Source organism: Gobio gobio, assembly GCF_949357685.1.
Source record: "Gobio gobio genome assembly, chromosome: 8".
Taxonomy (NCBI): Eukaryota; Metazoa; Chordata; class Actinopteri; order Cypriniformes; family Gobionidae; genus Gobio; species Gobio gobio.
The window spans coordinates 28,235,011-28,262,701 of record NC_137114.1 but is presented as its reverse complement, the minus strand read 5'-3'; the positions used below and the strand labels follow the sequence as shown (position 1 = coordinate 28,262,701).

The following is a 27,691-nucleotide window of genomic DNA, read 5'->3' as shown; positions in this document are numbered from 1 at the left end:
AGGAAGTGCTACTGGTGTCTTATCCTCTTTATGTCTATTGTTCTTAACAAAGGCCAGTCACAATAACCCCTGGGGTGGATGGCACTCCACTGAATAACCACTTTGGTGGGATTTAACGGGTTAACCCTACACAAAAGGGTCTGTGGCCATGTAACACAGCAGGGGTAGAATGTTGGAAACACCAGGAATCTACATGCTCCACTTCCCTAACTTTTGGCCTTAATTTAACTCTGGCTTTTGCACATTTTCCATACATTTTGGCTTCCCTTTTCCACGCATTATGCATGTGGATGCTCCAAGTTTGGTTTTGTGAGCGATGCAAAAAACCCCAGATTTGTTTAGTTATGCAAAAAAAAAAAAAGAAAGGAAAAAAAAAAAGAAACCCCGGTGTTGAGCATTCACTGCCCTTGAGTAGTGTGCTTGACCTGGAAAATGATTTAGACAAGGTTTGCTTTTGTGCTGCACTCTGATTAGGTTTCTGCAAATATTTATTATTGTAGTCTTGCTCTTTGTTCTCGCTCTGATTTTGACTGAGTTTCTTTGGTTTGCTTTTCATAAAACTGGATCATAACCATTTATTCCCTGTCTCCCTGGAGTGATTTCAGTTTTTGGAGTCTGCTCCGAGGGGAATGGAGGGAGAGAACGAAGCTAAAGCCTGACCTGGGATTGATTTCATTCTGAGAGGGTTTGCTTCTATGGAAATTAGTTTGTTAGAAACTCATTTATTCATACTTTTGAGCACCATTAATAGGGAGCTTAAATCATGATGAAACTTGTGAACCATAAATAATAAACTATAAAGCAAATGTCCATTAAGTTATTAATCAGCATGATTTTTTTTTGCAGCAATTTTTTTCAAGACATGATAAATAATATTTGAGCAGCATAGCAGAGGATGAATATTTAGATCCATATAATTCATGATCTCAGTGCACTGTAATTTCAGAATGTTTGTAACAAGCATTGATCACATTCTATCGTATGAAGAAAATGTACTCCCTTCTCAACGTGTTACCGTAATTATGAATATTATAGTAGCACTGAGTGGTATCACACAATCGAATTGTGCAGCAGTGAAACCTGAGTCTCCGTTTCATTCGGCTCCTTGTTTTGATTCCACCCCTGAGGAATCGTTTCCCTCGTTTGACCCCAGCTTTCATTATGATGCATTTCTACTCCGTTTCCATTAGCTGCATTGTTGAGGGATCCCACTTTGCATTGCTTTTGGCTCCCACAGAGACTTTGCTGTACACAGATTCTTACATGCCAAGACAAAGTCATCAAACCTTAAATTCACATGTAGTTGAAAAAAGTGATTAGATATAATGCTGTTTACATTTCAATACAATCATGTCAAAATAAAGGTCTATTCACAAAGCCCACAATAAATAGCATTTTGTGAAAGGAAAATAATAATAATAAAAAAAATAGCCTTGTTATTTTTTAGAAATAATATATTCTCTTTCACAAATCAAATCTAGAAATAAAAAATGCAACACAAAAAATACACAAAAGCCAAACTCAATTTTCTAAATAATTATTAAATTTAGTCATTTAATTTAGTAAAAGCCAACAATATTTGATGCAAACTAGAGCAGAAGTGAATGCAAAAGTAAATAAAGAGAGTTAAGTGCCTTTGTTAATGATTGTTATTTAATTAATTAATAAAATATACATTTGGCATAAAGGTTATGCCTACTATGATATGGTGATAATTTACAAGAAAAAAAATTTACAGAAAAAGGAACAAATCAACAAAATGTATGATATATGATAGCAGTGTCACTAACAATTAGGATAGGATATTGAATACTGAATGAAAAGTAAGATTTGTCAGTATTTTTTATTTTCTGAGGTTTTAATTCCGTATTATTTCCTAACCATTGTCACGAAAGCAGCTGCTGTAGATCTGGTCAAGGCATGGCAGGTCAGGACTGATTTTTCATTTCTTTTTTTTCACAACCTTCTGAATGGCATTTAATTTCCACACTTTACTAATGCCACAAGTCATTTTTGTCTCCCCCCTTGTGGTGCTGTGGTAAATGCTTTCAGAGATCTGAGAATTAAGGTGCACACTTCTGTCTAAGGTCCAGGCAAGAGTCCAAAATATGAGCCTGAGTTTCCTGAATGCATTTCCAGTTTGCATTGATGTCCTGTACTCAATTAGATTTCAGTGGTTTTGAAAATGGGTTGCAGCATTTTATTTCTGTCCTCAGATTTCCTCTCCAGTGCTGTTACGATGCATGGTGCCACCAGCACGTTTAGTAATGTGGTCATTATTCTTTATTGCAGTCTCACACTAAGGTGCTCTTTAGTAAAAACAGCCTGCAGCAATAACAGCAGTGCTGTTCAGAATCTGAATGAATTGGTATTTTCATCTGCTGTGATTTTGAATGGATCTAGAGGCCAAGGATAAATGATGTTCATGAGTCATTCGACTTTTTAGAAACTTAGTAAAGCACACAGGTTGCATTACATTTAAAAATGAAGGTTTTTTTAAACTGTGTAGTATATACTTGGTTATATGGTTCTTTGGAGGTGTTTCATGTAAATCTCTTTGGCTGTTGAGATGTTATTTAGTCACGCATATATGGTTCTATGAAAAACCTTTAACATACATGATACCTTTCCATTGGACAAAAAGGCTCTTTTTAATGGGAAATGATCTTTAGATTGAAATGTTCTTCACACTAAGAAAATGGTTCTTTTGAGAAGTGATCACTTAAAGGATCGTTGAGGAACCCAAAATGGTTCTTGGCATTACTGCGAAAAACTCCCTTTTTGGAACCTTTATTTCTAAGTGTTGTTGGGCCTTTGCAGTTTAGTCTAATTTTCATTTTATTCATACATTTTTGTTACTTTTATATGATAATCAAGTGTTGTGTTGTCATAAAATATGATTCATTAACCAAAACTAGTTGAGAATCACTTATTTATTTATAGAATTATTATTATTTTAATTTGTGAATGGAACAACATTTTGAACAGCTTTTAATGTTGGATTACAAATATCCTTGTTTGATCAGCTTTAGTTTAGCCTGTCTGTTTGATATTGTTTGATACTGAGTCATCGGTACTGGATCATGTGACCAAGTGTCCAGCTCATAATCATATGAAATGGAGGGAATTTTTATTTTGACATGCCAACTGTTGAAACTAAGTTGTTGTGCGCACTAGTCCGGCTCATACTTATTCCGACAGATGAAATTTCCAGACTTTTGCAACTTTAGCACATTTTGAAATATTTAGAAACAAAATGTCAGTTTTTTGTGTATTCAATTTGAGTCATTTCAAGATAAAGACCAATACAGCTTACTCCATGATCAACAGAAAGACCATAAGAGAGAGAGATAGAGAGAGAGAGAGACCACAATTTTAGTGCAGATTGCAGTTGGTATCATATTAGTTCAGTTGCATTTTTCCATCCTCGTTGTACTGGGATTCGGCCTCTAATGGATACCATACACACGCCTATGGTAAGCAATTAACACTAAGCATAGTTGATCCGCAGACAAGAAAAGTAATTAAACTGAAATGGCATTTGATTTTTTTTTTCTTTTTTTTTTTTGAAGGAAATTCTGATAAATGGATTTACGCTTTTGCTTGCATTGATCCTAAAATAATGCTTAATTTAGGCACATTGAAGCTTTTTTGGCCAAGCCATGTTCATTTGAAATTCATAAAGTATTGATGTTTTTCATAATCACCAGATGTAGTGCTTGGCAGTAGTCTTTTGTATAATGAGAAATTATCAATATGAACTTCCATGACATTGGCCTCAACATGACATTTGTGATTTATATTGTGATATATTTTCTTTTTGATAAAATCAAGGACTAAGCTTGCCCAGCTCAGGTTTGACAATTTTTGTAATCCTTTCTGCTGACCAATGAAAATGAAATGCCTTAGTTATTTACTAAATTAAATGAATTGGCCTTACTGGTATAATCTGATGATTAAATGTGTTATCACTAGCTTTCTTTGTCAGAATATTTAATTACAATGTTGTTCTAATAGAAAACCAGATGATCATGACAAAAAACATTATATTTTTGTCATTATTAACATTTAAGTTTTCAAACATGAGAACGACACCTCAAACTAATTATATTATGAATACGGAAATCTCTCTCTGATGGCCAAATGCAACTTTTGCAGACTTCCTACTATTTTGCAGTCATGTATGCGCGGACACTGGGGTGAGTGTGTGTTTACTGCTTCCTTCATGTACTCTCCCCGAATAGAACCCTAGTTTTCCCCTCAATCATCCGGCAACTGCCGCCAACAAGTCCCGCTAAAATACTGACCGTGTTTAGTCTGGCACTGTGCGGGGAGATTGATTGGCAGCTGGGTCAAACAAAGTCATTTTCTTGGCGCCTCTCCCAGCAAATCTCTACTTGATTTGAACTAGTGCTATCAGGTCCCTTTCCACAGGGGCTGACAAAAGACCTTTCCCCGCATGCCTCAGGCTTCTAGCCTCAGCCCATCCAATCATCCATCAAAGCAATAATTGTCTGAAATTGACAAAAATGGATGGGTTGAGCGAAGGGTAGTGAAACGAGAACACAGGTAACGGTCTGAATTTTGAAGTATATTTCAAAGTAAATCCAATGTAGGATTAACTTTGAAACAGTTTTTATTCAGAAGTTGTTAGTAAAACTAAATTTCACAAATAATTGCAATGAAACGGAAAGTAACACATTGCGAAATATGACATTTTTGTTTAAAGACTAAAATAGTAATTTCTATATATATAGTTCTGATTCCGATTCCTCTTAACAATTCCAGTTGGTTCCATTAACAATTCTTTTGAATGCGTAAGTATATATATATATATATATATATATATATATATATATATATATATATATATATATATATATATATATATATATATATATAAAAAAACTAAATTAAGATAATCTTTGAGAATAAGTGGTGAAAACAGCAAATAAAGATAAAACAATTCGGTAACACTTTACAATAAGGTTGTATTAGTTAACATTAGTTAATGCATTAGTTAACATGAACTAACCATGAGCAACACCTCTGTTCAGCATTAGTAAATCTATGTTAACGTTAGTTAATATATACAGCTGTTCATGGTTTGTTCATGTTAGTTCACAGTGCATTAACTAATGTTAACAAGATTTTAATAATGCATTAGTAAATGTTGAAATTAACATTAACAAAGATAAATAAATGCTTTATAAGTGCAGTTCATTATTAGTTCATGTTAACTAATGTTAACTAATGAACCTTATTGTTAAGTGTTACCAACAATTCTTACAAAAGGTGTGTTTTCACGTTTTAATGAATGTATTTTTTACAGCTAGACCGCAAAAAAACACATCAGCAACTACCTTAATTTAAGTTTCACAGACGGTTAGGCCGTGTGTCCACCAAAGTGTTTTTTTCCCGAGGCTAGTGTATTTTTCCAATGGTTTTCAATAGGAGTGCTGCGTTTTTATAACGCCAGCAGCATGACGAGGTGCTGAGCGTCTATTTCATGCTGAGCACTAAGCGATATTATAATTTTTTTACCCCCGAGAGTTGAATAATGTTCAACTTTGGGTAAACGCAGCACCATCACATTCTGCCTGTGCAACGATAACATACGACAACAAGCACATCGTTTCATCCAAAATGAATGGCAGAGCAAGTATGTTACATTATGTCGACATTTTTATATTCAGAAACTATTTGCGAATTCAACTTTTCCGTGGATAACAGTTGAGTAACAGTGAGTAACAGTTCAGCGGATATTCAGTATCATACAGCACATCGTCTCAACTGAAAAAATTGCTGCACAGTCAAATCGCTCCTCAGCGCCCACAGCAAGGCGTTTTCATAAAAAACAACTGGCTTATTAGAGTCATTTGTTCAGGAGGCAGACTACTCCTGGGCTGTTTTTGATTCCCTACAAAGAACTGGGAGGAGTTTGGTTCCAGTATTTTTATGTTCCCAAACCTGGATGGCTACATCCTATTGCTGTACGTCAAGTCTGGGTAAAGATTGAACTATTTATCAAGCAAGAGAGGGATTTTACTACATCTGGAAAAGTGCACTGTTTGTCAGTGGTCTTTGCGTAGCGCGGGCCACAACTTCCTCTTGGACAGCCTCACACAGGTGTATAACGCTTTTAAAATGGGCTATAAATTGTTGCAGAGAGACACTGCCCATAACCAAATTTCAATTTGTCTTAAGTTAATGTGGGTTGGCTCAATGTGCTTGGCAAAATTTCAAACCAGTACTAGGCATAATGTTTCGGCTTAATGTCGATCCATCCTGTTATAATCCATTTCGTTAGGTGATCTTCACTTTGATTAATTATTTACAAGTTGGCACAACGGAATATTCAATAAAAACATCTTTGGATGAGACAGGTGAAGGCTAAATGCACATTGCTGGTTAAATACTAACTATCATAAGGAAACTCCATTAATGCAAAGGAGTTTTAATTAAATCATGGAAAAAACAGGCTTTTTCCTGCTTTCAGTTAAAATATTTTCACCAATCAGCTGGAGAATTAAATCAAATTAAAGCAACTATTCTCTCTGTGAAACCTTTTAGGTCAGGTCTGGAGAGTTGCTGTGAGAAGTGTGGTGGATCTGTCAGAGTTTTCTCTGTGACTTTAATAAGATTCAGACCAGTCTTGTTTTCACTCAGCAAAATGCGGTGCAGTGTGTGAGTCATGAGTCCTGTCATATGTTTGAGTAATTGCTATGAACCGAGTGACTCCTCGACGCATGTAACACTGCCTTGTAGCCAAATGGCACGTGAGGGGCCCCACTCAGCTGCTGCTCGCATTTGCTTGTTTAAGACTAATGGCACCGTTGAGTTCACTTCACGTGTGCACAAACAGTCAGGCTGTAGCCAAAAATATCTCGCTTTTTCAGATAAACTGCCACAGCAATCCCTATCTATCCTTGCTTTCATTACTTTTGTTAATGCTGGGGGATAAAACTAATCGATCAGTCTAGGTCTCCATTCTCACATGTCAGAGAGTACAAATCCACTAAGGGATGGAATTTATGATATATGAAAATTTGTATTCATAAATGAACTAGGACTTGTCATATTCTGGGATAATCTTTTTGTTTACAAGTAATGGAACTGGAGATGTGAAGTAAACTTTTATGCAAGTATACATTTCGGAGGGCACTGATTTATGGACATTTCACAGAGAGGAGAGGTTTTAAGTCTGATAATCTTTATTACTTACTTTTATAAAAATTAATAAAGGATTAGTTTACCCAACAGTATAGTTCTGCCATCATTTACTCATTCTCATGTCATTCCAAAAGTATGTAATTATGTGGAAGACAGACGTTTTTTTAACTAAATGTTCACGCTGCTCTTTTCCAAGCTGTCAAGCTCAGTAAATTACATATAAAAGACCATCATAAACCCATATTATGATGCATTCAGCCATTTTTGTTCTTGACAAGTCTTGTGCTGTGTTCATATTCTAGCTTTGTGTGAGGAAAAGGCCACAAATTAATCATTTTCATTCATAACGACTTACATTTCTGTCCTTTTTAGTAACATTTTTTTTTTCAAAGTTGTAAATAAAGCAAATATTATGCCAACTCGTCAGTACGAGTATGACAGTACGTTTTACAAGTTTTTAAAAAGGGAAAATTAACCCCCCACTTTTATAGACACTTTTATTCAAAACAAACTGAATTGCTTTCAATGTACACATTTTATCAGGCATCCCTTGCTCTAAAATATGATGATCGTTTGTGTAATCTATCCTTTTAACTGTCAAAACAGTAAAATGTTAATCTAACCAGAAAAATTATCAAAGCATTCTGTTTGCCCTTACAAATGAGATCTTGTATTTTTTTTATAGATATATCCATGTTGACTATTAATGATGCCTGAGTTTTTCTTTGATGTGGGGAGCCTGAAATGTTATTTTATGACCGGCATATTTTGACATGTCCACATTCTTTATTTGCAAAGCCTCATAGCTTCGTTCCTATTCACCATGCTCCATTTAAATTCACTGGTAATGTGAACCAGCTCATGGGCAAGGTTAAACTTGGAAGCTGACCACAAAATCAAAGAGTCATGTTTGACCTTACATGGCCGTTTCGGTGAAAGATGTTTTTGGTTCACATGTTTTGTTATGGAGCACAGTAAAGAGCTCAGATGGTGGTTGTAAATATCTCACTCCAAGCCCAACATTGTCTACCACTGTGAGCCCATACAATGTTGGCTCTACAAAAACTGTCAATCAAGCGAGAGGTCAAAAGGGAATGAAACTAATACTATACTTAGTGAGTCTTCAGACTGTCATTACACAGCTGTTTCATGAATAGGATTAGTAGCGAACTGTGGTTTAGTTAGGGTTACTAAAAGTAATGCTGGGATGCATCTTTGCTCTCAGCTTAGCAAAAGAGATCAACTCTTTTCCTCACTGAACTAAGTTTGACAGCCCAGGGCGTGCCGGTATTTGAATTCTTGGCATCATTTTTGAAAAAGCAAGATTACCTCAGTGACTCATAAGTTGGAAAGACTGTTGAGGTTTTGGACTAGGCAAGAGTTCTGTGTTATCAATCACTGAACTTGTCAAGGATTTTAGTGGGGAACATGATCTGTTGAGCTACCTACTTTTTTTTTTCTTCAGTGAAGCCATTTTACCAAAGTTGGGTTCTTTAATCAAACTCCCCAACCCCATCATAACCACTGCACAGGTACAGGGTTGTAGGTTGATTTTATTTTCATCAGCATGTACAGGTTAGTAGTACAAGCTATTTTATTTTAGTGCATTTTATTTATTTATGTTTTACACAAAATAGTATAGAATTGTAATGTCATCCATTGGCCAAAACATAAAAATAATTAAAGCTGCAAGCAGTGATGGTAGGGCCCTCGCACCTGCACCGCTACCCGGTGGCTTTAGGAAAAAATTGCATGGTGGGCAACGTGAGTTTCAGTAGGAAAATATAAGAGCACTACGTCAAGCTGGTGGCGCTACGACTGTATCTGAATTGTGGCATGTAGGCGTCTTCATGCCAGGACTCTTATCAAACATGTGAAGTTTGGGGCAACAACTTCCTGTTTCATGGCATTAATAGCATGCATTAACACTTAGCTAAGTATTGCTAGCATAACATGCTTCTAGCATATTTAGCACTTGCTGTAATATTTTAGTATGCTGCTAGGAGTGCATAAAAGTGTTAAACATGTCACTTCCTGCTGCCGACAGGTGGTGCTATAATTGTAACTGAATATTGCCATGTAGATGTGTTCAGGACTCATCAAATGTGAAGTTTGGGGCAGATTGGGCATTGCATGTCTGAGTTACAGCAACGTCCTGTTTCATTGCAATACTAGCATGCTTTAGCACTTAGCTAAGTGTTGCTAACATGTTTTATTATGTTTATAGCATGTTGCTAGCCTGTTTAAAGCTTATTGACACACTTAATATATTATTAGAAGTCCATAAAAGTGTTAAACATGTCACTTCCTGTTGCCAGCAGGGGACGCTGTGACTGTAACTGAATATGGGCATGGACGTGTTCAGGACAGAACTCTTATCAAACGTGTGAAGTTTGGAGCAGATTGGAGCACGGTGGGCAATATGCATTTAAATATATATATATATATATATATATATATATATATATATATATATATATATATATATATATATATATATATATATATATATATATATATATATATATATATATATATATATATATATATATATATATATATATATATATATATATATATATATATATATATATATATATATCTCTAGATCTTCACAATTTAACATCGCCAAGGCCTTCAAATTAGACTGGCAAAATATGTTGTTGCTCTGGTTAAATCTCTATGAGGAGTTAATCACAGTGTAACACGACATTTCCTGTTGCCCGCAGGTGGCGCTTTGCTCATAGCAAACATGTGAAGTTTGGGGCTAGTCGGACATTGTATGCCTGAGTTACAAAAATGACAAAGAAAATTAAAAATATCTCACTTCCTGTTGGTTTTCAGATTTTGTACCAGGAGACTTTTTTGTAGGTATTAGGTTACATGTGCCTACCGAATTTCATACCTGTACGTGAAACGGAGTGAAGTTTGGGGCAGATCAGACGTATGAACAAAGTAACAGATTTTGCTCCCAGGGAGTTTTTTATCAGATGTAAATTTTCACCACTTCTGACGCGTGTGCAAAGTTTAAATTTTCGAGCATGTGTAGGCCCTCAAAAATGTGATTCATTTTGAGAAGAAGAATGATAGGCCAAGCAATTACAATAGGGATGTCACACACACCATCGGTGCTCGGGCACTAATAATAAAGCGATTCCAATAGGGTTCTGGGGCCCTAATTATGTGCTTTTCTATATTGAGCATTCAAATATCGATGCATACTAACTGCAATTGTAGTAGCAAATTGTGTGTTTATCATCTATTATATCTTTGTGTTACAGGCCCCCAGAATATTTAGTTGTATGGATGAAGAACAGTTTTCTAGATTTATGCATTCTTTTTTTATGAACAGAAAATCGTGTTTTTATCAAAGACTACATTAAGATTGGATTCAGAACGATGATCAACCCATAGATGGAGTAGATTGAGTCCATCAACACCCCTAATGCTAGCACAGTCCTATAGCTCGTCCTGGGTCGACATTTCATTCAGTAACATAAGTCAGTTCTGATATGCTTTTTAATGTTGGTGACTACGTTATTTTACACATGCATATGATTACATATGATATCACTTGTTTCTGCATCTTCTTTTCATGTGTTTTGATCAGGAGATTCAGTACTCTTTCAGAAATTGTGTAATATCGGCCCCTAACATATGAAAAGCACTGAAAGCATTTTCCATCAAAGGCGGGAAAGCGTTGTCTCACAAATATTGGATATTTAGATCAGAAAAACAGTGCATATTGCATTTGCATAGGATAAAAAGATAGTTCCTCATAGTGCATTATACCTTTGCCTAAATACATCACAAAAGAGTGCTTGGTATATTTCTTTACATTACATTGCATGTTGGCCCAAATTAAAGGAACGATTAGTTTGCAATGCAGGTCTTTTTGAAGGTCATAGATTGAGGTGCCAGATTATTTACTTACGAGATTAACATCTCTATATAGTGTAGGACAATCACTGCAGCTTTTTAAAAAAAAATTCAAGTTCATGATCAAATGAGCAGCCACTTGTCATTAACCCGTAGATCCGATCTTGTGGTAAGTTTGACGGCACAAGCTCGTTTCTATGGGTCTCTGTCTCTGTGGTAGAAAATCATCCAAAATGTAAGGCCAGCCTGCTTTGGCTTTTTACACATTGCACTCTTTTTCTTGCTTGCCAGGCATTGAAGTTGCTCAGACTTGTCTAGTGTAATTTACTACTGATTGATGTTTATGTAAACTTCTTCAAAAGGGATTACAGCAACCGAGACTGTGTGCATCCAGGTTGAGGTAGTAGGTTGTATGGTTTAGAATTTTGCCCTGGGAGTTAACTGTACAACCTTCTAGCTTTCCTTGGAGCTCACAAGCCACCGATCAGCATACAGTTACCAAAATTAATCTAAAATACAACTTGAGACTTGAAAAATTACGTAATAGGATGTAATGCAATTTTATTTGGAATGAGTATTTTAATCAATTGAGTGCGTGTCTGAGAAATGGACCTTTATATATCCTTTCATTAGTATTGAATGGAATTAAAGATTCATGCATAACCTTGCGAGTCATTGAGGATTATGTCTGTCAGTAAAGCTGCAGCCAATCACTTCAATCACAGCTGGAATCAATAAAATATCTGAAACGGGATGTTTTATTTCTTTTTTTAAATCCAGGTCTTTGTTAGCTTCCTTCATATAGGGGAGAGCGGGCACAACCTAACGCTTTTTGACTGTGTCAGTTTGCGTAAATCCACTTGGGGTTGAGAGTATTTATTTTATCCCACATTAATGTCACACATGTCTAGTACAATTATGTGGTTTTGTTTAATTAATACAGTCTTGATTTATTCTGAAAGAATGGAAGTGAAATGTGACAACATGCTCCATAGGTCGGGTACATTGTAACATGTGGTGGGGCACATTGTAACATGAGCAAATGACATCTTAAAATGTTACCTGACATAATAAAAAAAATATCCAAGACAAAATAAAATATTTTGTCAATAAAATACAATTATTAACTTTTTAAAATAAAATAATGGCATTTTTTAATAATTAAAAATACTAATTTTTGAGTTTGACAACAAACACATCGCTAAATAGAGCTAAACAGCATATTTAAAAACATAATAATAACGAATAATTTCTGAACATTAACTCTGTCATTATTCACCCTTTTTTCATGTGGAAAGTGTTAAACCATGCGTGTTACATCTAACCCCGCGTTAGGTTGTGCCCCGCGCTCCCCTATATATATATTTTTACAGTTAATTTAATGCATCCATCTTTGGTGAATGCTACACTAGAATGAGGCTCATATTTCGACAACAGGGTGAACAGAATTGATTCTGTATTTGTATACATCTCAGTCCATTTGTCTTGTAAAACCACAAGAAAGCAATTGACCTTCGCTCATAACTTCAATGGTAACCCAACAAGTTTTCTTGAGGGGATTTTTTTTTACCCATCTGTTCACACTTTAGCCTTTTCATGAGCCCATTGGCTTTTGATTTTTCTCTGAAGCTCTAATATGAATTTTGCTTAGCTCTGCCGCACCTGACAGACAAGTGATAAAGCTTGCTTTTGCTTCATGTCCAGTAAATAACCATAATGTATACGTGGTGCACTGAGGTTTTATCGATTTGTCTGGAGCTGGTCCCTTTCGATGCTGTCAAAGAGTCTCATGGATCAATGCCGGCTCGCCCTTTGACCCCTACGACAAATCAATAGCATTGAGCGCAAGGGGCATGGGCAGCGTCGATAGAGTTGGCTGTCAATTGGTGCGACAAGACATGATAGTTATTAATGTTTGTACACTCTACACTGTCGGCCAGTACATTTCGGCTCAGAATTTTTCCTAGACAGATTTTATGATCTTGAAGATATTTTCAGCAGAGAAGTGTTAGTAGAGTGCAGATTTGGATTTGAATTGATAATTTTAAATTGAACTTGAATTGAGTTAGCAAACAAGATACAGAATTGCAATTCAAAATTTAATTTAAAGAAATGAAATGACTGAAATAAAATATGACCATACTTTTTAACTACAAAAGCAAATTTTGTCAAGACAAACATTAAATATTGTCTTGAAAGTTTTGAAAAATGTTTAAGCTTTAATAGATTGACAGATACATTTCTTTGAATTGCAATTCAGTAAATTCCTCTTCCTGTCTTTTCAATTCAAATTCCAATTGATCTTTCCGTGGGCCGATGACTAATTTAAATCAAATTTACATGAATCGAAAGAGTCAATTATTCGATTCTGAATTTTGCACAACCCTGATACAGTGTTGAGATTCATTTATTGGTTTTGCATCTGCCTATAGTGAAGGGCCACTGCAGAACCATAACACTCAACTGCACAAGGACTAACAAGCTTTGTAAAGCTGGAAATGTATTTGCTGCATCCTTAATGTCCAAAGGTGAAAGTGGGGGTCAGCAATGTCCAGACACCGAGGCAAAGTCTGTAATAGAGTTGATTGATTACAGGCACTAGTTTAGGGTCCGCATTGATTTCATTTGCTTTAAAAGTCCCTAGGCCCTCTAGAGTCTCCAATGTCTGCAGTCTGGAGTCCAAGCGGACTTGGACTTGAATTATGTGTTGCTGTAGAAATCGCTGTGTTCCTTGTGGTGCAGTGAAGATTATATACTGACATTCAGAGTGCTGCGCTCCTCTGAGAATGCCTGCATAGGGCAGGAGTGTTAATGAAACGGGGAATGAACTGAACCACAAGATAGGCTGTTCTGCAAGTCATTATATCGTTACACGAACCCTTTCTCAGTGAACCGCCTTTCTCAGTGTTTGCGCTATAATGTTAGACATAGTTAATGATGAATTAGTCATTAAACATAGACTTATTCATAATATGCTATCAGCAGTGATGTAAATGATTGCTTAACAGTTCATTTCTCAAAGAAGATGTCAGCGATTGACCCAGACCAACCGCAGAATAGTTTGTGCAAAAGGTTTATTGCTCTCCTCAGTCAATTAAGGTTAGCGTCCCCTGAGCCGGGATGAGGTTGATGACGAGGTTGGCTGTCGGGAAGACATCGAGTGTGTGAGGCATTTCTTTGGATCTTCACTTTTCTGCCACCGGCCATTTGCCTTGTGCCTGAAGAGAAACGCTCGCCTCACTCATGCGCCACAGCTTCCTTCCACTGCGGGACAGCATGATGGATGTCTCCCACAAGCCAATGGCAGCAAACGGCGGGGCGGGTATAACCTGCGCCTTCCAGTCCACCCCCGCCCCCCTCCTAAGACCAGTCTGCGTCTGATTCAGCACCTGGCTCCTCTCTTCTTTACCTCCAAGTAAAGAAGTATGATTTTTTCTCTCCTTCAGAGATGGATGGTGGCAGCGATGGCGTCTCGTTTGTTCGGAGAGGCAGAGGTAAATTGTGAATGCCGATAATAATCTGCTCATTCCCGGGGGCATCACCTCGGTCGGTTCCCCCCTTGTCCTCCTCAGGGGAGGACAGGGGCCAGAGGTGTGGGGGGGGGCGGGAGGAGATTGGGGGAGGAGCCGGGAGAGGTGAAGGGAATAACATCACTCATGTTTTGGCTGGGGTGAGCGACTGAATTGCCACCACAGATGGGAAAGATTTCATTAAGCGTACCGAATAATGTTGACAGAGGTAAAAGAGGGGGGTGGGGTTCGCTGTTCGTATGTTTGCCACATCTGTATGTAGTTGCCAACTAGTCGCACCTCCAAATATATAAGTGACAGCTTCGTCTTGAGGCGGTTTGGTGCGTGCCCGCATTTGCAAAGGGGTTTGAGTGTCCGATGCAGCCTATTTGATGATGGGATGGAAACAGACTTTCGATGGGGATTTTTCTGTCTTTTCTGTGTCTGCAACTGTTTTCTGATGTATATCACTGCAATGTAATATCGCTTTGTCCTACCTGTTATGTGGACGAGGCACCATGAGTCTCTGATGGGTGTCTGTGGGATTGCAAGTCTCAGTCTGTCATGACTTAGAGAAGACAACAAAGAGGAAGGACTGACCGTCTGGCTCTGAGATGGAGGTTGGGGGGAGGTGTTTCCTCTCCTCACACAAAGACTGCAGAGCAGAGGGCATTTGTCTATCGAAGTCCAATCCGAAAAAGAGGAAACAAGTCTCACAAGTTGTCATTCAGCTCTTAGCCTTTCAATCCCATTATCCTATTATTGTTTTGTCTCATGCATAGCAGTTATTAGCAAAACGTCTTTTTATTTTACGTGCAACATTTTCAGGCTTGTGCCAAGTAATAATGAAAATGTCTTTTCAGGCTTTTCACAAGATCAGTGATGCTGTAGGACACGAAGCATATGTGATGCAGCCAGACAAACTTTTGGCAGTGTAGGATCTGCTGAGTTCAGCTTTGATAAACGAAAAGCGATAGCCTCAGCTGGTTATAGCTGCCCTCCTCCTCTTCCCTGAGACCCTAACTCGTGAGTTCTTCTTTCAAAATCACGGGTCAGGAGCTTGGGAGACAGGTGGAGGGCTTCAGCACCTCTGACCAAAGAAAAATCTCTCACACAAAGTCAAATGAGCTTGTGCGATAGTCTGTTTGCCTGCTTAATACATACTAATCGTATTGTGTTATATATGGGCTTGTCACACTGCACTTATCCCAGGGTGAGCATTTAAATCCCAGGTTAAAACCACTTTTAACCCTGGGTAGATCATTTCACACTTCTATTTTTGAAAGCAAGTTATCATGGCTATTAACCCCGGATTACAGCAGGGTTTACCGGGACTTTGGGTTGCTAACCCTCCAATTGTGGTGCCAAAAATATAGAGTGTAAAACAATTCAATGTAAAAAAAAGTAATTAAGATTTGTTTGGAAACAGACAACTAATCATAAATGGCTTCATTGCTTACCTTATTAAATATTCACAAGCTTTAAACAGTCGCGTACATTTTCACACACTGTGTTTACTTTAATTTGAGGGGGGGTGTATTGTATATTCTTAAAGTTGTATTCTTGAACTTGTAGTTTATATTTTTTTAAAGATTTAAAACAAGTAGGTTCGAATGCTGTTCTTATCACAAATGAATTAGTTTAAATAATATTATCATCTCATTTCACAAATAGGAATGTTAGCCTAGAGTTTCAAATATACTGTGTGAAGTTCACTAACCATAAGTAAAGTATAAACAGTGTAAAATATGAATCAAGTTAACCCGGGATTACATTAATCCAGGGTTTAGAATTGTGAAAAGCCCACAGGCTATTTCGAGATCTGTATTTAAGCTCTGAACTTAAATACAAAACATAAGACATTTCACACACTTCAATCACCTTGAGGCATAACCGGTTTGTAAATTGGGAAATACCAACTTGGAATACACACCTGGAAGCTACGGTGTCTGGTTAGGGGGTTTTCCATCTAAAATGTTCTCAGATCAGAGCATAAATTAATTTTAATACTATAGTAAAAGTCTAATTAAATGCAGCAAATGTACATGTTCCTTATACATCGTTTTGGTAAACCGAGATGTATCTTGTGGCTCTTTCACAAGCAGAGCTAATGCATTAAAAGGCGTATCAAAAGGAGAATTTACTGGGAATTTAATATGTAGGTAATGCATTTGGTTTGCTTCCTGCTGGGCATATGGTTACTATTACAGTATATTGGCAGAGACAGAGATTGTCGAGAGTGTAGGGAGGGCAAATGCTGTTTTCAATAATTTTTCGAAGAAGTTCTCTGGCAGATTAATTAAAAGCAGATTGGCCCCTTTATTATGGAATTATCACAGAGGCAAGATGTACAATGGAAATAAAAGGTGGAAAAGGTCAGTATATTCCATTACTGTCCATCTAATGTCTGTGAACTATATGGAGGATTAGGAATATATTTTTTATCTAAGAAGCGGGTGGGATTTATTACTGTCACTCAAATATTTTCACCTCGCTAGAGTTTCCAATCAGACTCCGGGTCTGAGGATAATTGCTTTGCTTCAAAATGTCATTGCTGTTTATGACAGCTGTAAGCGAGTCTTTTAGACATTTATGGATTAATAGCATAATTCAGCAGACAATTCTAATGCCATTCGGTGTGCTTGTCTGCTTCATATTAAATTCAGAATAATAATTCTCTATTCCAGTACCTGGTTTTCCATTTGCATTAACCTACATTTATTGTGGATGTGTAATTATAAATCCACTGACTGAGTAAGAGTTTGCTATATATATATATATATATATATATATATATATATATGCATTTATGTATATACATACAGTAAGTAATATATTTGATTTAATCACTCAGACTTGCCCCTTTTTTGTCATTGTTTTTTTAAATCACTGACTCTTGAAAATGAGTTGAATGAGAAGAAAAGAAAAGCGTCAAAAAATGCAACCTCAACAATATTGTCCTCTGACGCTAACCATCCAATTACGCACTGTATGGCTTTTATATATTTATTAAACTTCACTCCAAGCCGTGGCAGTTTTCCAGCTAATAGGTGGTTGCTCCATAGAGCCCCCAGCAACAGTAGCGAGATAGTCATCCACCATGAATACAAAACAGTCAGGCATGGCACAGTAAGCCCGAAGCCACTAGACTCAGTCAGATGCGCATGCCTACTGAAAAAACAAACAAAAAAAAACAGCCATGGTGCGTCTGTCTGTAATCTGTAATCAGGAGATCGCAAAGAGGACTGAGTTGTGTATCTTTGAGTTTATGTTCAGTTACAGTTTAGGTTTAGTTAGGGTTTCAAAGCAGAAACACCTAACTTGATTGTTTACAGCTCGATACATATTAGTAATGAGATTATATAGTAGGGTGAATTCAGGGTGATTGGAACACATTTTGCCATTGAAATGACTTAGAAAAAGAGTCCATATCATCCTGAATTCACCCTATATATAGAGAGTCCACTTTCCTTCAGAGTTTAGCTCCAACCTTGATCCAACTCACCTGCTTATTAATCCTGAAGACCTTTATTAGCTTGTTCAGGTGTGTTTGATTAGGGTTGGAGCTAAACTCTGCAGGAAAGTGAATCTTAAGGGACAGAGTTGAGAACCCATTATATAAGCTGTGTCCCAATTCAAAGGCTGTATCCTACGAATGACTCAGACTTCAAAGGCGGTGAAGGTCAGACTGAGGGTTGCTAAATGGGACGGTCTAGCCTACGGAGGACTGTCCTTGTCGACAAGCAACTGTGACGAGCGGCAGTAACGTTTATACTGGACTTTTTAAAAAGTTATATTCATGTAGGGGAGAGTGGGGCACAACCTAACGCTTTTTGACTTTCTTAGTTTATGTAAATCCACTTGGGGTTCAGAGTATTTATTGTTTCTCACATTAATTGCACACATGTCTAGAGCAATTATGTTGTTTTGTTTCATTAATACAGTGTATACTTTTTTCTTGATTTATCTTGAAAGAATGGAAGTGAAATGTGACAACATGCCCCGTAGGTGGGGTACATTGTAACATGTGGTGGGGCACAATGTAAAATGACCAAATAACAGCTTAAAATGTTACCTGATATAATCAAAAAAATATACAAGACAAACTAAAATATTTTGTCAACAAAATACAATTATTAACTTTATAAAATAAAATAATGGCATTTTTTAATCATTAAAAATATAAGCGTTTTTGAGTTTGACTACAAACACAACACTAAATACAGCTATACAGCAGAGTTCAAAACATAATAATGAATAATTTCTGAACATTAACTCTCAGCCATCATTCACCCTTTTCTCATGGTTACTCTAAAGAATTCATAAAAGTATAGAATATAATGGCATATTTCTAATAGGGGCTCATTGTAACGCACCCCATCTGCACAACTGGGATTTAAATCGCGGCTCGTGTCTTCTGCTTATTAGATCAGCATTAAAGAACGATCTCAACTGTTAAATAACAGCTATACGATTATATCGGATTTGTCTTATTTTAAATAAACACAAAAAACAGAGATGAAAACTAAACTTAAGTAAGAAATTTACTTTTTCTATGGTTAAATACATGTTCAGTAATATCTTATAGAGATTTTTTAATTTTGGCGCTATTTTTTCTCGAAATATATGGCAACTAGTAAAAACACTAAGTTTCGTCATTCTGGCATGTGTGGAAAGGGTTAAAACATGCGCATTACAACTAACCCTGCGTTAGGTTGTGCCCCACGCTCCCTTATTTGATACATTAGATTAATCGAGTAAGTAAAACCCAATACCTACATTTAAAAGTCTAATCCAGCAATTTCTCGTCACCGGCGCACAATGAATTCTAGGGTACGCGAGGTCACGAAGATTTCCCGCAAAATGAAGGGCACATCTTCGTCGTGTCGTAGTGACACAATCTGCCTTCGAATGCGGTCTTCGAAGGATGCAGCCTTTGAATTGGGATGCAGCTAGAGTTTAGAGGGCTCTTTTCAATGTACTGAGAAAATTACAAATCAAATTGTGGAAAAAAACAGGCAGTAAATTGAGGCTTGTTGGGTCTTTTTCTTGGGAAATCCCCATCTGATCTATTCTAGGACTGTCAAAATGACTAATATTTGAATTACATTCGAATTTAAAAGGCATCTGTAGTGATGTTCGTGGGATGGTAAGGAAGAAGACAAAGGGGTCGGCTTACTGGGACTCGTAACTGGGTTTTAATAACTCAATTTGCTCAGGTTACAACACTGTGCACATCGCACAAACAAAAGTCACTCATAAATTCTCAGTATCAATCGTTGGTTTTCTTTCCAGCAGTTCCTCTCTGCTCTGTGGCCAGCCGAGTCCCAGTGTGTCACTCCGTCTCCAGCTCTCTCTCCTTCTCTCTCGTTTCCTCCTGCTCTATGTACTCTCTCCACGCCAATTACTGCAACAAGAGACAGGTGTTCATCATTTGTGCTTGATCCACTTACGTGCCGCTCGTCCTCTGACTCTCTCTCCCGTCACAGACTTTGCTAAACCACGCCCCCCTCGCCACATACCCCCACCGCCCGACTCAGGCCGGGGAGCCATCCGGCCTGCAGCCCCCCCCCCCCCCCCCATTTCTGGAAAGGAAGTCAGCCACAACCCTCTGCGCCCCCGGCCTGTGGACCACCTTGAACTTAAACGGCTGTAAAGCTAGATACCAACGGGTGATCCGCGCGTTGATATCCTTCATGCGGTGGAGCCACTGCAGAGGGGCGTGGTCCGAACAGAGGGTGAACTCCCTCCCCAGGAGATAATACCGGAGGGTGAGCACGGCCCATCGGATTACCAAACACTCCTTTTCTATGGTGCTGTACATCGTCTCTCTCTTTGAGAGCTTGCAACTGATGTACAGCACCGGCCGCTCCTCACCCTCCCTCTCCTGGGTTAGGACTGCCCCCAGCCCCCTGTCCGACGCGTCCGTCTGTAACACAAAAGGGAGAGAAAAATCAGGTGACTGTAAGAGCGGCCCGCCACATAGAGCAGCCTTCACCTGGGTAAAAGCCTGCTGGCACAACTCTGACCACTGGACCGGGTCTGGCGCTTCCTTTTTAGTGAGGTCAGTCAGCGGGCTGGTGAGGTCCGAATAATTAGGAACAAATCTCCTATAGTATCCTGCCAGCCCCAAGAACTGCTTCACCTCCTTTTTGGTCTTGGGTCTCGGGCAAGTCGCAACTGCAGCGGTCTTGTCAATTTGTGGACGCACCTGCCCATGACCCAAGTGGAAACCCAGATACCTCACCTCCACGCGCCCAATCGCACACTTCTTCGGGTTGGCCGTCAGCCCGGCCACCCTCAGCGACCTCAGGACCGCGCGCACGTGCTCCATATGCCGCTGCCAATCGTTACTATAGATGATAATATCATCCAAGTAGGAAGCGGCATATGCAGAGTGCGGCCGGAGAATTTTATGCATGAGGCGCTGAAACGTGGCCGGAGCCCCGAACAACCCGAACGGAAGCGTAACAAATTGGTGTAACCCAAACGGCGTCGTGAAGGCTGTTTTTTCTTTAGATAGAGGCGTTAAGGGGATCTGCCAATATCCCTTCGTCAAATCCAGTGTCGAATAAAATCGAGCGGAACCTAGCCGATCGAGCAACTCGTCAACCCTTGGCATTGGATATGCGTCGAACTTCGACACAGCGTTCACCTTGCGATAGTCCACACAGAACCGGACCAAGCCGTCCGTTTTAGGTACCAAAACTATCGGGCTGGCTCAGTCACTGTATGACTCTTCTATTACTCCCAGGTCTAGCATTGCCTCTAATTCGTCCTGAACCACCTTCTTTTTGTGTTCTGGCAAACGATAGGGCCGGCTGCGAACTGTCACGCCCGGCTCCGTCTCAATGTGGTGCTGAATGAGGTTGGTTCGGCCGGGTAGGGGCGAGAACACATCAGAAAAACTTTTCTGCAACTGGGCTATGTCAGTGAGCTGCAAGGGCGAGAGATGATCTCCCCCCGGGGCCAGAGCGATAAATGGGCTCTTTGTGCTTGCCTCTGGCCCGAGATCATCCTCTCCACTCACCGCCGTTGCTAGCATCACTGACTCCACCTCACTCCATTTTTTTAGGAGGTTAAGGTGGTATATCTGATGCGCTCTGCTCCTATCCGACCGAATGACCTCATAATCGAGATCCCCCACTCGCCGTGTGACCACAAACGGCCCTTGCCACTTGGCGAGTAATTTTGAGCTGGAAGTTGGGAGTAATATAAGCACTTTATCTCCCGGTGCAAATTCGCGGAGTTTAGTTCCCCTGTCATAAAGCCGGCTTTGTTTGTCCTGAGCCTGTAACAAATTCTCCATAGATAGCCGCCCCAATGTGTGGAGTTTTGTTCTCAGGTCCATGACATACTGAATTTCGTTCTTCGCTGGCGAAGGTCCGTCCTCCCAAGCTTCTCTGAGAACGTCTAACACCCCGCGGGGCTGACGTCCATAGAGGAGCTCGAACGGGGAAAACCCCGTGGAGGCTTGCGGGACCTCGCGCACGGCAAATAACAGGGGATCCAACCATCTATCCCAATTTTTGGCGTCTTCCTGTACGAACTTCCGAATCATTGTCTTCAACGTGCGATTAAATCGTTCCACCAAGCCGTCCGTTTGTGGGTGATAGACGCTGGTGCGAATCGATTTAATGCCTAATAATTCATAAAGTTTGCGTAGTGTACGTGACATAAACGCCGTGCCCTGATCAGTGAGGTTCTCTTTCGGGATCCCCACTCGGGAGATTAAGCGAAACAACGCGTCCGCAACACTTTTAGCCGAAATGCTGCGGAGGGCAATTGCTTCGGGATATCGTGTTGCATAATCCACCAGGACTAATGCAAAACGATGCCCTCGTGCAGATCGTTCTAATGGTCCGATGAGGTCCATACCAATTCTCTCGAAGGGGACCTGCATCAATGGAAGGGGGCGCAATGGCGCTTTTGGTACGGCCGGCGGATTTACCAGCTGACATTCACGACACAACACGCACCACCTGCGCACATTCTCGTGAATGCCCTGCCAAAAGAACCGGACCATTAAACGATTCAGTGTCGCTCCCACCTGCACAACCGTTCTCTCTCCCCGCCTTGTTTCCCCTCAAGAAACATCCGCACATAAAACCCCTAATAATTCTCTAAAAGCCGGCCAATTAGTTCCCAAAATCAGCGGATGTCGGAGGTGCGGGCTAACCGCCACCTCCACTCTATGCTTTTGTCCCCGAAATTGAACGGCGGCAGTCATCAGCGGATAATTCACCACATCCCCGTGCACACACTGTACCTTAACCATGCGGCTCCTATTCAATGCCAACGGCTGTATCAGGCTTTGATGGATGGAGGTTTGGTTACATCCTGAATCCACCAAAGCCGGATAGGTACCCCCCGGGATACTCACTGGTATCTGGTACAGCCCGTCTCGATCGAGGGCAGCCTGTGGCGCGTCGGGGACCCGGATCAACGTCCCCACCTCCATCACTGGACAGCGATCTATGAAGTGGTCCGGGTCCCCGCAGCGCCAGCAGGCCGGCCCAGGCTTCCCCGCCGCCCCGGTGGCAGCAAGCGGATCAATGAATTGGCGTGGAGAGAGGGAGGAAACGGGACCCGCAGACAAGTGCCGCTCCATCGGCTCCACGCCCCTGGGTGGCGCTCGTGCGCCCAAGAACCGCTCCGGAAAAAAAACCTCCAGCCCTTCCCCGAGCTGCACCCCGGTTCTGGAAGCCCCCCCTCGTCCTAGGAGCCGGAACCGGCCTGTAAAGAGACGGGGAAGAAACAGAAGGGGTGGGGAGAGAGAGTGAAGCCGCCGGAAGGGATTCGCCGACCCCCGGGCACGCCACCAGCTGGTCCTCCGCCAGTTCAATGGCCTTCGTCAGCGACGCCGGCCGGTGGCACTGGACCCACCGCGTGGTTTCCCTGGGCAGCCGCACAATGAACTGCTCCAGCACCACTCGATCTACAATCTGGTCGACGTCGCTCTGGTCGGCCATCAGCCATCTGCGGCAAGCATCCCGGAGCTGCTGGGCCATCACGAAGGGCCGGCCACTCTCCCCCAAGGTCAGCGATCGGAACCGCTGACGATGTTGTTCGGGGGAAAGACCGACCCGTTGGAGGATGGCCCGTCGAAGGTCGTCATATACCAGGAGGTTCTGGACTGGCAGTTGCTGGGCGGCGATCTGTGCCTCCCCTGACAGCAGCGGGATGAGGCGAACTGGCCAGTCCAACCGCTGCCACCCACACGCTTCAGCGGACCGTTCGAAGAGGTCCAGGAAAGCCTCCGGATCGTCCTGCGGTCCCATCTTGCTGAGCTGCATGTGGGTGGCCTGGGCCGGGGTCGATGGTGTTCCCCCGGCCGGAACCTCCCGGTCTATCCAGCTCCGGATCAGCTCGCGGTCCTGCTGCTGGGTCAGGAGGAGCGCCTGGAACCGCCGCTCCTGCTCCTCTCTAACCTCCAGCATCGTCTGGTGGTGCTCCTGGTGCAGGCCCGCGAGTGACTGGATTATCTCCGCAAATGGCGTACCTGACGTGGATGGGACTTGCATGGTGGCGGCTCTGGTCTTCTTCCTTCCCGGATTTCGGCACCAGTGTAGTGATGTTCGTGGGATGGTAAGGAAGAAGACAAAGGGGTCGGCTTACTGGGACTCGTGACTGGGTTTTAATAACTCAATTCGCTCAGGTTACAACACTGTGCACATCGCACAAACAAAAGTCACTCATAAATTCTCAGTATCAATCGTCGGTTTTCTTTCCAGCAGTTCCTCTCTGCTCTGTGGCCAGCCGAGTCCCAGTGTGTCACTCCGTCTCCAGCTCTCTCTCCTTCTCTCTCGTTTCCTCCTGCTCTATGTACTCTCTCCACGCCAATTACTGCAACAAGAGACAGGTGTTCATCATTTGTGCTTGATCCACTTACGTGCCGCTCGTCCTCTGACTCTCTCTCCCGTCACAGACTTTGCTAAACCACGCCCCCCTCGCCACAGCATCATTTCAGTTAGGGGAAGAATGCTTTTGGCTTCTCTCCTGAGTCCACAAGAGGGTGCAGCTAGCTAAATATTAATGCACCGCATTAACTCTTTCCCCACCAACGATGGAAATTTTCATCAATCGTGTGAGAATTTTCCAGGTTTCTGTGTTTTCACTGTTATAAAGTAGGGGGCGCTTCTACGCATCTTCCAAAAGAGTCCTGAATCTCCTAATCAAAGCGAAGAAGCAGAAACATACAATATCATATGTAAGCAGATGCTTGTAAAATAAGATGATCATCAACATTAAACATCATATAAAATCAAAACTGCCAAATGTTACTGAATGTAATGTCGACCCAGGACAAGCTATAGGACTGTGCAAACATTAGGGGTGTTGATGGACTCGATCTACTCCATCTTTGTTTTGATTATCGTTGTGGATCCAGTCTTCCGATACGTCTTTGACAAAAACGCAAAACTCTTTTTTTTATGAAACCCATATTCAAGTGATATTCATACAACAAAATATTCTGGGAGCTATGAAACTTTTGTGAAAATGATCAAAAATGCTGGTGGTGGCTGACAACTTTTTGCAAAGATGCTGGCGGGAAAAGAGTTACATTTTTTATTCAAAGCAATGAAATAACATGACTGTCTGTACGAAAAAAAGTGTGTAACGCTTAAACTAATGTTGATAAATCAAATATAATTTTGAAAATTGCATGAACAATTATGAACAAAACAGCATCATGTATTTATGCATAGCTTAATACAAAAAGCCAAAGCGCCGATCACACAGACTACTTTTTGCGTTTAAAAACATGAGATGCAGTGGAAAGGAAAAAACCCAACAAGGTCTCGAGGCGTTTTTTTTAAGAGTTGAACTTCTTTTAATTTTACATGGCTTTCTAAACATGAGGTTGTCTTATGCGAGATGCAAGTGCAACGGACAAAGATGTCCGTCTAGCGCATATTTACAGAGAACAATGGAAAGCAGTGCAGAAAATGCGTTCCGTGTGAGAATTTTGGTTTTGGTTCTCCAAACTGAGCTTCTCTATTTCTGCAATTCAAATAGGCTAACAAAAACATTAAAATGCAACAACTCTTTGTGTGCCACTGATAAGTCTGTCAGATGCACATCTAAAATTTGAATGCGCCGTTTTTGCATTTGAATGTGGATTTTTATTATAGATTTGACAAATATTCAAAATACTAATTTTAATTTGACAGCCCTAACCAATCAAAATTACAAAGTGAATAAAAGATCTTGAGTGTGGACTTTTAGTGATTTATCTACAAGAGTAGTAACTGAATGAGTCATGAATTGTGGGTAATTTCTGCAGTGCAGAGCTGGCACGATCTTTATCTAATTTAAGTGATGCAATATGTACTCCCATGGAGGTCAAGGAAGGCCTCAAAGTGACTGAATTTCTTGACAGATATTGCTTGAGGGCGAAGCTATTGTCTCCATTTACTAAATGAGAGTCAAATAAGGACACAAGCACTGCTTTGGTCACAGACGTCTTGCTCTTTTCTAGTTGACTTTTTCCTTTCTCTTCTCTTCTATCGCTCACGCATATGTGCAAGCACACACTTGGGCGGTAATCAGAGTTGGCTGATGTCTGGGTTTTTCAGACACTGCGGCAGGCATCCAGACAGTCACCTGAAAACTCACTCCATCTTTGATTGTGTTGCCGCCATTGCTTTCACCCTCCATTTCAATCTTATGAATACGCTGCATATAGATTACAACATTTTCATTTCATTTTCACATTTCAATTTCTTGAAAATGTGCTGTTGAGAGGCAAATCAATAATTTATGATCTTTTTTTACCTAATTTCAACCATGCGCAGCCATTAGCACCAGTGAGATTCAATTTAGTGTCGTCATGTGGATATAGTCTGTAACTGATGCAAATTATATTCTGGCTCCAAATCTCCCATTGTCCCTCTTCAACTCAGTTTCATCTCCTTGGCGCCCTCTACTGCATTGCTTTGTAGGCGTTGCCATGACAACCCAATCCCTGTGCACCCATATTTCAGTTTGCAAGCGACAACAAGGTGCACTGTTGCATTATTTGTACCGGCACCACCAAGGTCACTTTCTCTCAACGGTCTGTCTCCCAAAGTCAGCAACCCTCATGTCGGCCAGCCCACCATGAGCTACTGAGCAGACACGATGTGCACGGACACTATTTGAATATATGATATCCTATGATTAAGATTGTCTGCACTTTCTCAGCTACCAGGTCACATTTTGCTGACATGTTTTCTTTAAACTGGCTGAATAATCCTTTAGTGGAGGAAAACCTCACTGCGTGTCTCATATACCAAGCTTTAACTTTACGTTATAATTGTAGGGGTAATTTCATGGAATGTTTAACATAATTTTTCTCTGTTCGCAAAAAACTGCACATATTATGCCTCATATGGAAATGTACCCCTTATTTATGGCCGATATGTGGGTTTACCACAGATGATTTGAGCTCCAAACTCTAAAACCTTCTCATAAGATGGTAAATGTGTGGTTTCGGCTGAAACTGAAATACCGCAGAGCGAGGACTGTTTTAAATGATGTATATGTGCCGATTGTTGCTGAAAAGTGCCGTGTGTTTCATTTGCAGGCAGTTGGCGGTGTTTAAGCGAAGCTCCTCAGACTTAGCACATCTCCACACAGATGAGCTGAGAGGTCAATGAGTTCCTGGGCTGCCACAGCGACTGCCAAGTACAACCAGACATACTCTATTAGATGCATTATAAAACTGTTGAAACTCTGCCTTTTTCTCTTGCTCTGCTTCTCTCTCTCTCTCTCTCTCTCTCTCTCTATCTCTCTCACTGTTGCAACCAGAATACAAACGAAATACATTCTTTTATTACTTTCAAAATGATTTTGACCAGACTTTGTGCAATAAAGAAATAAAAGGTGAATGATTTTGTTATTTTGCTTGTTCTTTCATTGTTCTCAGACATTCTGCAGGAGATTTAAACAGGTCAAAGTTGCTGTAAAAAAAAAAAAGTATATTTATATATATATATATATATATATATATATATATATATATAATGAAACAATATATATATTATGGTAGTCAATTGCTAACATCAACTGTCTGGTTACCGACATTTTTCAAAATATTTTCATTTTTAACAGAAGCATTCATTTTAAAATTAATAATGTAATTTTTT

General features: G+C 40.2%; 1 protein-coding gene across 1 annotated transcript in view; it reads left to right on the top strand.

The window, feature by feature from the left end:
* Positions 1–27,443, top strand: part of LOC307130975 (arsenite methyltransferase) — a 58,978-nt gene extending 31,535 nt beyond the window's left edge. Inside the window, exon 11 of the mRNA XM_079824328.1 lies at positions 27,130–27,443. The gene's annotated coding sequence lies outside the window, so the exon portion shown is untranslated. The remainder of the gene's footprint in view (positions 1–27,129) is intronic.
* Positions 27,444–27,691: the final 248 nt, after the last annotated feature.